At 43.4% G+C, this 9402-nt stretch overlaps 17 non-coding genes across 17 annotated transcripts; 9 read left to right on the forward strand and 8 right to left on the reverse strand.

Moving 5' to 3' along the window:
- Positions 1 to 2903: 2903 nt before the first annotated feature.
- Positions 2904 to 2992, forward strand: Trnay-gua (transfer RNA tyrosine (anticodon GUA)). Its single transcript is given in 2 exon segments — positions 2904 to 2940; positions 2957 to 2992. It is a non-coding gene; the product is annotated as a tRNA-Tyr (tRNA).
- A 358-nt stretch (positions 2993 to 3350) lies between these two features.
- On the reverse strand, positions 3351 to 3422 carry Trnaq-cug (transfer RNA glutamine (anticodon CUG)). Its single transcript has one exon. It is a non-coding gene; the product is annotated as a tRNA-Gln (tRNA).
- A 247-nt stretch (positions 3423 to 3669) lies between these two features.
- On the forward strand, positions 3670 to 3758 carry Trnay-gua (transfer RNA tyrosine (anticodon GUA)). Its single transcript is given in 2 exon segments — positions 3670 to 3706; positions 3723 to 3758. It is a non-coding gene; the product is annotated as a tRNA-Tyr (tRNA).
- Positions 3759 to 4116: 358 nt separating this feature from the next.
- Trnaq-cug (transfer RNA glutamine (anticodon CUG)) lies at positions 4117 to 4188 on the reverse strand. Its single transcript has one exon. It is a non-coding gene; the product is annotated as a tRNA-Gln (tRNA).
- A 247-nt stretch (positions 4189 to 4435) lies between these two features.
- On the forward strand, positions 4436 to 4524 carry Trnay-gua (transfer RNA tyrosine (anticodon GUA)). Its single transcript is given in 2 exon segments — positions 4436 to 4472; positions 4489 to 4524. It is a non-coding gene; the product is annotated as a tRNA-Tyr (tRNA).
- Positions 4525 to 4882: 358 nt separating this feature from the next.
- On the reverse strand, positions 4883 to 4954 carry Trnaq-cug (transfer RNA glutamine (anticodon CUG)). The gene has a single exon. It is a non-coding gene; the product is annotated as a tRNA-Gln (tRNA).
- Positions 4955 to 5201: 247 nt separating this feature from the next.
- On the forward strand, positions 5202 to 5290 carry Trnay-gua (transfer RNA tyrosine (anticodon GUA)). The gene is given in 2 exon segments: positions 5202 to 5238; positions 5255 to 5290. It is a non-coding gene; the product is annotated as a tRNA-Tyr (tRNA).
- A 358-nt stretch (positions 5291 to 5648) lies between these two features.
- Trnaq-cug (transfer RNA glutamine (anticodon CUG)) lies at positions 5649 to 5720 on the reverse strand. The gene has a single exon. It is a non-coding gene; the product is annotated as a tRNA-Gln (tRNA).
- Positions 5721 to 5967: 247 nt separating this feature from the next.
- Trnay-gua (transfer RNA tyrosine (anticodon GUA)) lies at positions 5968 to 6056 on the forward strand. The gene is given in 2 exon segments: positions 5968 to 6004; positions 6021 to 6056. It is a non-coding gene; the product is annotated as a tRNA-Tyr (tRNA).
- A 358-nt stretch (positions 6057 to 6414) lies between these two features.
- On the reverse strand, positions 6415 to 6486 carry Trnaq-cug (transfer RNA glutamine (anticodon CUG)). Its single transcript has one exon. It is a non-coding gene; the product is annotated as a tRNA-Gln (tRNA).
- A 247-nt stretch (positions 6487 to 6733) lies between these two features.
- Trnay-gua (transfer RNA tyrosine (anticodon GUA)) lies at positions 6734 to 6822 on the forward strand. Its single transcript is given in 2 exon segments — positions 6734 to 6770; positions 6787 to 6822. It is a non-coding gene; the product is annotated as a tRNA-Tyr (tRNA).
- Positions 6823 to 7180: 358 nt separating this feature from the next.
- On the reverse strand, positions 7181 to 7252 carry Trnaq-cug (transfer RNA glutamine (anticodon CUG)). The gene has a single exon. It is a non-coding gene; the product is annotated as a tRNA-Gln (tRNA).
- A 247-nt stretch (positions 7253 to 7499) lies between these two features.
- Positions 7500 to 7588, forward strand: Trnay-gua (transfer RNA tyrosine (anticodon GUA)). Its single transcript is given in 2 exon segments — positions 7500 to 7536; positions 7553 to 7588. It is a non-coding gene; the product is annotated as a tRNA-Tyr (tRNA).
- Positions 7589 to 7946: 358 nt separating this feature from the next.
- On the reverse strand, positions 7947 to 8018 carry Trnaq-cug (transfer RNA glutamine (anticodon CUG)). The gene has a single exon. It is a non-coding gene; the product is annotated as a tRNA-Gln (tRNA).
- A 247-nt stretch (positions 8019 to 8265) lies between these two features.
- Positions 8266 to 8354, forward strand: Trnay-gua (transfer RNA tyrosine (anticodon GUA)). Its single transcript is given in 2 exon segments — positions 8266 to 8302; positions 8319 to 8354. It is a non-coding gene; the product is annotated as a tRNA-Tyr (tRNA).
- Positions 8355 to 8712: 358 nt separating this feature from the next.
- Trnaq-cug (transfer RNA glutamine (anticodon CUG)) lies at positions 8713 to 8784 on the reverse strand. The gene has a single exon. It is a non-coding gene; the product is annotated as a tRNA-Gln (tRNA).
- A 247-nt stretch (positions 8785 to 9031) lies between these two features.
- Trnah-gug (transfer RNA histidin (anticodon GUG)) lies at positions 9032 to 9120 on the forward strand. Its single transcript is given in 2 exon segments — positions 9032 to 9068; positions 9085 to 9120. It is a non-coding gene; the product is annotated as a tRNA-His (tRNA).
- Positions 9121 to 9402: the final 282 nt, after the last annotated feature.

Consider the following 9402-nt stretch of genomic DNA (forward strand, 5'->3'; position numbering starts at 1 on the left):
TTCTTCTAATCCGTCGTCCTGCATCAGTGACGTATTAAGGTGCCATGAACTTCTAAAACGGCGAGTGGGTTGCGCAGTAAGGTTGATGGAAGCTAGCACGGAGCTATGATCAGAAAAGTAAACTGGAATCGTCTCTGCTTTAATGAAGGAGCTAACTAGACTTTGCGATATGTAGAGTCTGTCGATCCTGCTACGTGTGTGAGGACCTAGGAATGTAAATGCCACAAATGTGGGATACATTATTTCCCAAGCATCTTTAAGCTGTAAAACAGTGACGAAACGCTTCAGTTCAGTGCAGGTATTAAAATTCGGAACCTGGTCTTTCTTATTTATCACACAATTAAAATCACCGCCTATTATAAGATCTTTTGGGTTTTTCCGTAATAAATAAATGATTTCTTCTTTATAGAACTGTGCTCTTTCCATTCTATTGGATGTGCCAGAAGGGGCGTACAGATTGATAAGGGTAGAACCAAAGACTTTTATACCTATCGCTCTGCCGGAGTCCAACCTCTCGATATCCGAGACAGGAATCCCCTCCCTGACTAAAATTGCTGTACCGACGTTGGTGTCAAGTGAGACATTTAAAATCGCCAAATATCCAGGCACTGTAAGATTAGTCAGCACTACTTCCTGTAGGAAAGCAATGTCCGTCCCTGACTCATATAAATAATCCTTGAGTGCTGTAACTTTAGTCACGGATGTAATCCTGTTAATATTGATAGTCGTAATTGTATATGCCTGGGACATTTAGTTTGCATAAAAAGTAAATAAGTGATTAAAAAGATAACAAAATATTAATAAAAAAAAAGAGATGTGCAGCTCCTAGAAGGGAGAAACGACTCTGCTTAAACAAACATCTAAAAGAATAGTCAGTATTTGAAGCTCGGTAAACACTTCATCTGGTTCCTCTGAAATATGACTAAGACAGTATTACAATTAGAAATGAAACTGGTTCAACAAAATCCTTTTTTTTTCATCTTACAGCCTCATTTTGGTGCAGGATTCCGAACATCTCGGGTTTTAGTTTTACCGAGGGGTTTTGCATCACTAATGTCACTTGAAGGTACCTCCTTAGGTCTTTCCGTGATGATTTCATACAAGACGTTCTTGGCCGTCGCTTCCTCTTGTGCTGGTTGTTGTTTGCTTTGGTTACGGGAAGCTTTGAGATTAGGTTGCGGTTTGAGTCGGCGTCTTCGGACATCTTGGTTCAACGCGCCGTCATTCGGATTGTCTATCTTTACCACCGTTGTGACCGAAGCTGCCTCAACAGCGTCCTTTTTACGAGTGCCATTTCCTTGTTCTTCCGTCACTAGCTCCAGAGCACTGACTGAGTCGGCGGTTTGTGGGTCTGTAAATTCTTGAGTTGGGTTCCGCTCCGTCACCTCTTGTGCTTCGGAGTGCGCCTCTTCCGTCTCCGCGACAATCGTTACTGCGTCCCCTCCGTGGACCGTTTGTACCTGTTCAGCCGCCGACAGCGGCCGGGTTGCCTTAGCGGCTGTCGTCACGTCAATACATGTACTGTTTGTTTCCTCGAGCACATCCGCATTACACTGCTTCTGCTTGCGGGTGGAAGGCGAATTACGGGCGGACTCGCCGTCCGAGCCGTCATCGGTCATTTCCAACGGTCGCTTCTTATTCTGGAGATCGCAATCGGGAACAGAAGGGTGTGATGTAATGACGCTCAGGGGAGGGAACTCCGTAGTAGTTATGGCGGGCACTGCAGAAGTACATGCACCACTGTCGTTAACCGAAAGAAGGGAAGTGCTATTTGGTAAGACATCGCTGAGGGTCAGTTTTTGACGCTGTGTTAGATTGTTCCGAAGAACAAAAACACGGCGCGGACAATCTTGTCGGAAATGACCTGTCTCATTGCAAATATTGCACGTGCGCTCCTGACCAGAATACACAACATGTGCTTTATGGCCTGCAACGGATATATGGGACGGAATGTTGGCTTTCACCTCCATTTCAACGGATCTAATGCCATTAAAACACTGTATCTTGTATAGCTTCGACCATCTTTCGTTATAGATAGATTTAACTTCGCCATATTTAGATAGAGCGTCCTTGATCAACTGATTATCAATTTCAATTGGAACATTCAAAATCCTGACATTGGTGTACATGATATCAGCTTTTCGTACAGAGACATCACTTTTTGAACCGTCTCGATGAACAAATTCGACGGAATTACCCCATTTTGCAAGCAACTTATCGACTGTCACTGAGTTCAGAAATTTAACAAAAACACAGTATTTTTCAGCATCTAATTGCGTGGTATGAACAGAGTCAGAATTTATACCGATTACCTCAGTCAGCCAATCGTGGATTTCCAGCGCAGTGGGTTGGACCGGCCGTGTTTCTTTCTCGAACGAGAAGACTAAAGTATTCTTCCTGACGGTGTCAGACATGGTCGTCGGTTCCGACGAAATTCCGGCAACAACCGAAATTGCGGCGAAGCACGAGACGTGGAACGGACGAAAGCACTATAAAAACACTTATCAGAGACACCACTCAAAAAGTAACAGCGAAAATGTACAGCTAACTTCACGTAAACACCAAACACCGGCGATAGCGCTAACGTACGCGGAGTAAACAACAAGCACGTCCGACCGCGGCGACGGCTAAAGCCAGAATGCCGTGCCATGGAACCAGACAGCAGGATAAGACTCGTAATACACTTAGCAGTCCTCTGACATACTTCAGACACTTCCTACTTGCATATTTTAACCTAATCGACACCATCGAGCATTATAAAACTTAATCTGGGCAATGTTTGCAGTTGCAGCCGATGATTGCATTTCCTGTGCGTCTATATGGCCGCGCTGAGTAGCAGTGTGTGCAGACGGCAGACAGGGACGGACGTAAAGCAATGAGTAGGAATAAGAAAGTATACAGAGCCTCTGGTAGCTCAGTTGGTAGAGCGGTGGACTGTAGTGGAGGATTCACAGTTATCCATAGGTCGCTGGTTCAAATCCGGCCCAGAGGACTGTTTTTCTAATCTCATCAGCAAAGAGGCTCCAGAGAATGCCCACTGAGTCAGAACCTCCCTATGTTTTAAACCTATTTTAAAGGAAATTCATTTGCTCAGCTTGTAATAGCTAGTTGATAATCATGGGATTTTTAACCTTCGTGGGATAATGATATTTCTTCGAATTATCGTAAAATTGCTTGCTCTTACAGGTATTACTCGTTTAATGTTCTATATAGGTCACAAAGTCGCACCAATATTCGGCCGTTTTATAGACGCATCGTTTTTTACACAAACGTAGAAACTAACGCCGTGAGCCTATTGCTGCTACTTCCTCAGCGAGAAACTCTTATTACAGAAAATTTAGACTAAACGAAGGTTCCACCGAGATTCGAACTCGGATCGCTGGATTCAGAGTACAGAGTGCTAACCGTTACACCATGGAACCAGACAGCAGGATAAGACTCGTAATACACTTAGCAGTCCCCTGACATACTTCAGACACTTCCTACTTGCATATTTTAACCTAATCGACACCATCGAGCATTATAAAACTTAATCTGGGCAATGTTTGCAGTTGCAGCCGATGATTGCATTTCCTGTGCGTCTATATGGCCGCGCTGAGTAGCAGTGGATGCAGACGGCAGACAGGGACGGACGTAAAGCAATGAGTAGGAATAAGAAAGTATACAGAGCCTCTGGTAGCTCAGTTGGTAGAGCGGTGGACTGTAGTGGAGGATTCACAGTTATCCATAGGTCGCTGGTTCAAATCCGGCCCAGAGGACTGTTTTTCTAATCTCATCAGCAAAGAGGCTCCAGAGAATGCCCACTGAGTCAGAACCTCCCTATGTTTTAAACCTATTTTAAAGGAAATTCATTTGCTCAGCTTGTAATAGCTAGTTGATAATCATGGGATTTTTAACCTTCGTGGGATAATGATATTTCTTCGAATTATCGTAAAATTGCTTGCTCTTACAGGTATTACTCATTTAATGTTCTATATAGGTCACAAAGTCGCACCAATATTCGGCCGTTTTATAGACGCATCGTTTTTTACACAAACGTAGAAACTAACGCCGTGAGCCTATTGCTGCTACTTCCTCAGCGAGAAACTCTTATTACAGAAAATTTAGACTAAACGAAGGTTCCACCGAGATTCGAACTCGGATCGCTGGATTCAGAGTCCAGAGTGCTAACCGTTACACCATGGAACCAGACAGCAGGATAAGACTCGTAATACACTTAGCAGACCTCTGACATACTTCAGACACTTCCTACTTGCATATTTTAACCTAATCGACACCATCGAGCATTATAAAACTTAATCTGGGCAATGTTTGCAGTTGCAGCCGATGATTGCATTTCCTGTGCGTCTATATGGCCGCGCTGAGTAGCAGTGTGTGCAGACGGCAGACAGGGACGGACGTAAAGCAATGAGTAGGAATAAGAAAGTATACAGAGCCTCTGGTAGCTCAGTTGGTAGAGCGGTGGACTGTAGTGGAGGATTCACAGTTATCCATAGGTCGCTGGTTCAAATCCGGCCCAGAGGACTGTTTTTCTAATCTCATCAGCAAAGAGGCTCCAGAGAATGCCCACTGAGTCAGAACCTCCCTATGTTTTAAACCTATTTTAAAGGAAATTCATTTGCTCAGCTTGTAATAGCTAGTTGATAATCATGGGATTTTTAACCTTCGTGGGATAATGATATTTCTTCGAATTATCGTAAAATTGCTTCCTCTTACAGGTATTACTCGTTTAATGTTCTATATAGGTCACAAAGTCGCACCAATATTCGGCCGTTTTATAGACGCATCGTTTTTTACACAAACGTAGAAACTAACGCCGTGAGCCTATTGCTGCTACTTCCTCAGCGAGAAACTCTTATTACAGAAAATTTAGACTAAACGAAGGTTCCACCGAGATTCGAACTCGGATCGCTGGATTCAGAGTACAGAGTGCTAACCGTTACACCATGGAACCAGACAGCAGGATAAGACTCGTAATACTCTTAGCAGTCCTCTGACATACTTCAGACACTTCCTACTTGCATATTTTAACCTAATCGACACCATCGAGCATTATAAAACTTAATCTGGGCAATGTTTGCAGTTGCAGCCGATGATTGCATTTCCTGTGCGTCTATATGGCCGCGCTGAGTAGCAGTGTGTGCAGACGGCAGACAGGGACGGACGTAAAGCAATGAGTAGGAATAAGAAAGTATACAGAGCCTCTGGTAGCTCAGTTGGTAGAGCGGTGGACTGTAGTGGAGGATTCACAGTTATCCATAGGTCGCTGGTTCAAATCCGGCCCAGAGGACTGTTTTTCTAATCTCATCAGCAAAGAGGCTCCAGAGAATGCCCACTGAGTCAGAACCTCCGTATGTTTTAAACCTATTTTAAAGGAAATTCATTTGCTCAGCTTGTAATAGCTAGTTGATAATCATGGGATTTTTAACCTTCGTGGGATAATGATATTTCTTCGAATTATCGTAAAATTGCTTGCTCTTACAGGTATTACTCGTTTAATGTTCTATATAGGTCACAAAGTCGCACCAATATTCGGCCGTTTTATAGACGCATCGTTTTTTACACAAACGTAGAAACTAACGCCGTGAGCCTATTGCTGCTACTTCCTCAGCGAGAAACTCTTATTACACAAAATTTAGACTAAACGAAGGTTCCACCGAGATTCGAACTCGGATCGCTGGATTCAGAGTCCAGAGTGCTAACCGCTACACCATGGAACCAGACAGCAGGATAAGACTCGTAATACACTTAGCAGTCCTCTGACATACTTCAGACACTTCCTACTTGCATATTTTAACCTAATCGACACCATCGAGCATTATAAAACTTAATCTGGGCAATGTTTGCAGTTGCAGCCGATGATTGCATTTCCTGTGCGTCTATATGGCCGCGCTGAGTAGCAGTGGATGCAGACGGCAGACAGGGACGGACGTAAAGCAATGAGTAGGAATAAGAAAGTATACAGAGCCTCTGGTAGCTCAGTTGGTAGAGCGGTGGACTGTAGTGGAGGATTCACAGTTATCCATAGGTCGCTGGTTCAAATCCGGCCCAGAGGACTGTTTTTCTAATCTCATCAGCAAAGAGGCTCCAGAGAATGCCCACTGAGTCAGAACCTCCCTATGTTTTAAACCTATTTTAAAGGAAATTCATTTGCTCAGCTTGTAATAGCTAGTTGATAATCATGGGATTTTTAACCTTCGTGGGATAATGATATTTCTTCGAATTATCGTAAAATTGCTTGCTCTTACAGGTATTACTCGTTTAATGTTCTATATAGGTCACAAAGTCGCACCAATATTCGGCCGTTTTATAGACGCATCGTTTTTTACACAAACGTAGAAACTAACGCCGTGAGCCTATTGCTGCTACTTCCTCAGCGAGAAACTCTTATTACAGAAAATTTAGACTAAACGAAGGTTCCACCGAGATTCGAACTCGGATCGCTGGATTCAGAGTCCAGAGTGCTAACCGTTACACCACGAAACCAGACAGCAGGATAACACTCGTAATACACTTAGCAGTCCTCTGACATACTTCAGACACTTCCTACTTGCATATTTTAACCTAATCGACACCATCGAGCATTATAAAACTTAATCTGGGCAATGTTTGCAGTTGCAGCCGATGATTGCATTTCCTGTGCGTCTATATGGCCGCGCTGAGTAGCAGTGGATGCAGACGGCAGACAGGGACGGACGTAAAGCAATGAGTAGGAATAAGAAAGTATACAGAGCCTCTGGTAGCTCAGTTGGTAGAGCGGTGGACTGTAGTGGAGGATTCACAGTTATCCATAGGTCGCTGGTTCAAATCCGGCCCAGAGGACTGTTTTTCTAATCTCATCAGCAAAGAGGCTCCAGAGAATGCCCACTGAGTCAGAACCTCCCTATGTTTTAAACCTATTTTAAAGGAAATTCATTTGCTCAGCTTGTAATAGCTAGTTGATAATCATGGGATTTTTAACCTTCGTGGGATAATGATATTTCTTCGAATTATCGTAAAATTGCTTGCTCTTACAGGTATTACTCGTTTAATGTTCTATATAGGTCACAAAGTCGCACCAATATTCGGCCGTTTTATAGACGCATCGTTTTTTACACAAACGTAGAAACTAACGCCGTGAGCCTATTGCTGCTACTTCCTCAGCGAGAAACTCTTATTACAGAAAATTTAGACCAAACGAAGGTTCCACCGAGATTCGAACTCGGATCGCTGGATTCAGAGTCCAGAGTGCTAACCGTTACACCATGGAACCAGACAGCAGGATAAGACTCGTAATACACTTAGCAGTCCTCTGACATACTTCAGACACTTCCTACTTGCATATTTTAACCTAATCGACACCATCGAGCATTATAAAACTTAATCTGGGCAATGTTTGCAGTTGCAGCCGATGATTGCATTTCCTGTGCGTCTATATGGCCGCGCTGAGTAGCAGTGTGTGCAGACGGCAGACAGGGACGGACGTAAAGCAATGAGTAGGAATAAGAAAGTATACAGAGCCTCTGGTAGCTCAGTTGGTAGAGCGGTGGACTGTAGTGGAGGATTCACAGTTATCCATAGGTCGCTGGTTCAAATCCGGCCCAGAGGACTGTTTTTCTAATCTCATCAGCAAAGAGGCTCCAGAGAATGCCCACTGAGTCAGAACCTCCCTATGTTTTAAACCTATTTTAAAGGAAATTCATTTGCTCAGCTTGTAATAGCTAGTTGATAATCATGGGATTTTTAACCTTCGTGGGATAATGATATTTCTTCGAATTGTCGTAAAATTGCTTGCTCTTACAGGTATTACTCGTTTAATGTTCTATATAGGTCACAAAGTCGCACCAATATTCGGCCGTTTTATAGACGCATCGTTTTTTACACAAACGTAGAAACTAACGCCGTGAGCCTATTGCTGCTACTTCCTCAGCGAGAAACTCTTATTACAGAAAATTTAGACTAAACGAAGGTTCCACCGAGATTCGAACTCGGATCGCTGGATTCAGAGTCCAGAGTGCTAACCGTTACACCATGGAACCAGACAGCAGGATAAGACTCGTAATACACTTAGCAGTCCTCTGACATACTTCAGACACTTCCTACTTGCATATTTTAACCTAATCGACACCATCGAGCATTATAAAACTTAATCTGGGCAATGTTTGCAGTTGCAGCCGATGATTGCATTTCCTGTGCGTCTATATGGCCGCGCTGAGTAGCAGTGTGTGCAGACGGCAGACAGGGACGGACGTAAAGCAATGAGTAGGAATAAGAAAGTATGCAGAGCCTCTGGTAGCTCAGTTGGTAGAGCGGTGGACTGTAGTGGAGGATTCACAGTTATCCATAGGTCGCTGGTTCAAATCCGGCCCAGAGGACTGTTTTTCTAATCTCATCAGCAAAGAGGCTCCAGAGAATGCCCACTGAGTCAGAACCTCCCTATGTTTTAAACCTATTTTAAAGGAAATTCATTTGCTCAGCTTGTAATAGCTAGTTGATAATCATGGGATTTTTAACCTTCGTGGGATAATGATATTTCTTCGAATTATCGTAAAATTGCTTGCTCTTACAGGTATTACTCGTTTAATGTTCTATATAGGTCACAAAGTCGCACCAATATTCGGCCGTTTTATAGACGCATCGTTTTTTACACAAACGTAGAAACTAACGCCGTGAGCCTATTGCTGCTACTTCCTCAGCGAGAAACTCTTATTACAGAAAATTTAGACTAAACGAAGGTTCCACCGAGATTCGAACTCGGATCGCTGGATTCAGAGTCCAGAGTGCTAACCGTTACACCATGGAACCAGACAGCAGGATAAGACTCGTAATACACTTAGCAGTCCTCTGACATACTTCAGACACTTCCTACTTGCATATTTTAACCTAATCGACACCATCGAGCACTATAAAACTTAATCTGGGCAATGTTTGCAGTTGCAGCCGATGATTGCATTTCCTGTGCGTCTATATGGCCGCGCTGAGTAGCAGTGGATGCAGACGGCAGACAGGGACGGACGTAAAGCAATGAGTAGGAATAAGAAAGTATACAGAGCCTCTGGTAGCTCAGTTGGTAGAGCGGTGGACTGTGGTGGAGGATTCACAGTTATCCATAGGTCGCTGGTTCAAATCCGGCCCAGAGGACTGTTTTTCTAATCTCATCAGCAAAGAGGCTCCAGAGAATGCCCACTGAGTCAGAACCTCCCTATGTTTTAAACCTATTTTAAAGGAAATTCATTTGCTCAGCTTGTAATAGCTAGTTGATAATCATGGGATTTTTAACCTTCGTGGGATAATGATATTTCTTCGAATTATCGTAAAATTGCTTGCTCTTACAGGTATTACTCGTTTAATGTTCTATATAGGTCACAAAGTCGCACCAATATTCGGCCGTTTTATAGACGCATCGTTTTTTACACAAACGTA

Source organism: Schistocerca gregaria, chromosome 2 (genome assembly GCF_023897955.1).
Source record: "Schistocerca gregaria isolate iqSchGreg1 chromosome 2, iqSchGreg1.2, whole genome shotgun sequence".
Lineage (NCBI taxonomy): Eukaryota > Metazoa > Arthropoda > Insecta > Orthoptera > Acrididae > Schistocerca > Schistocerca gregaria.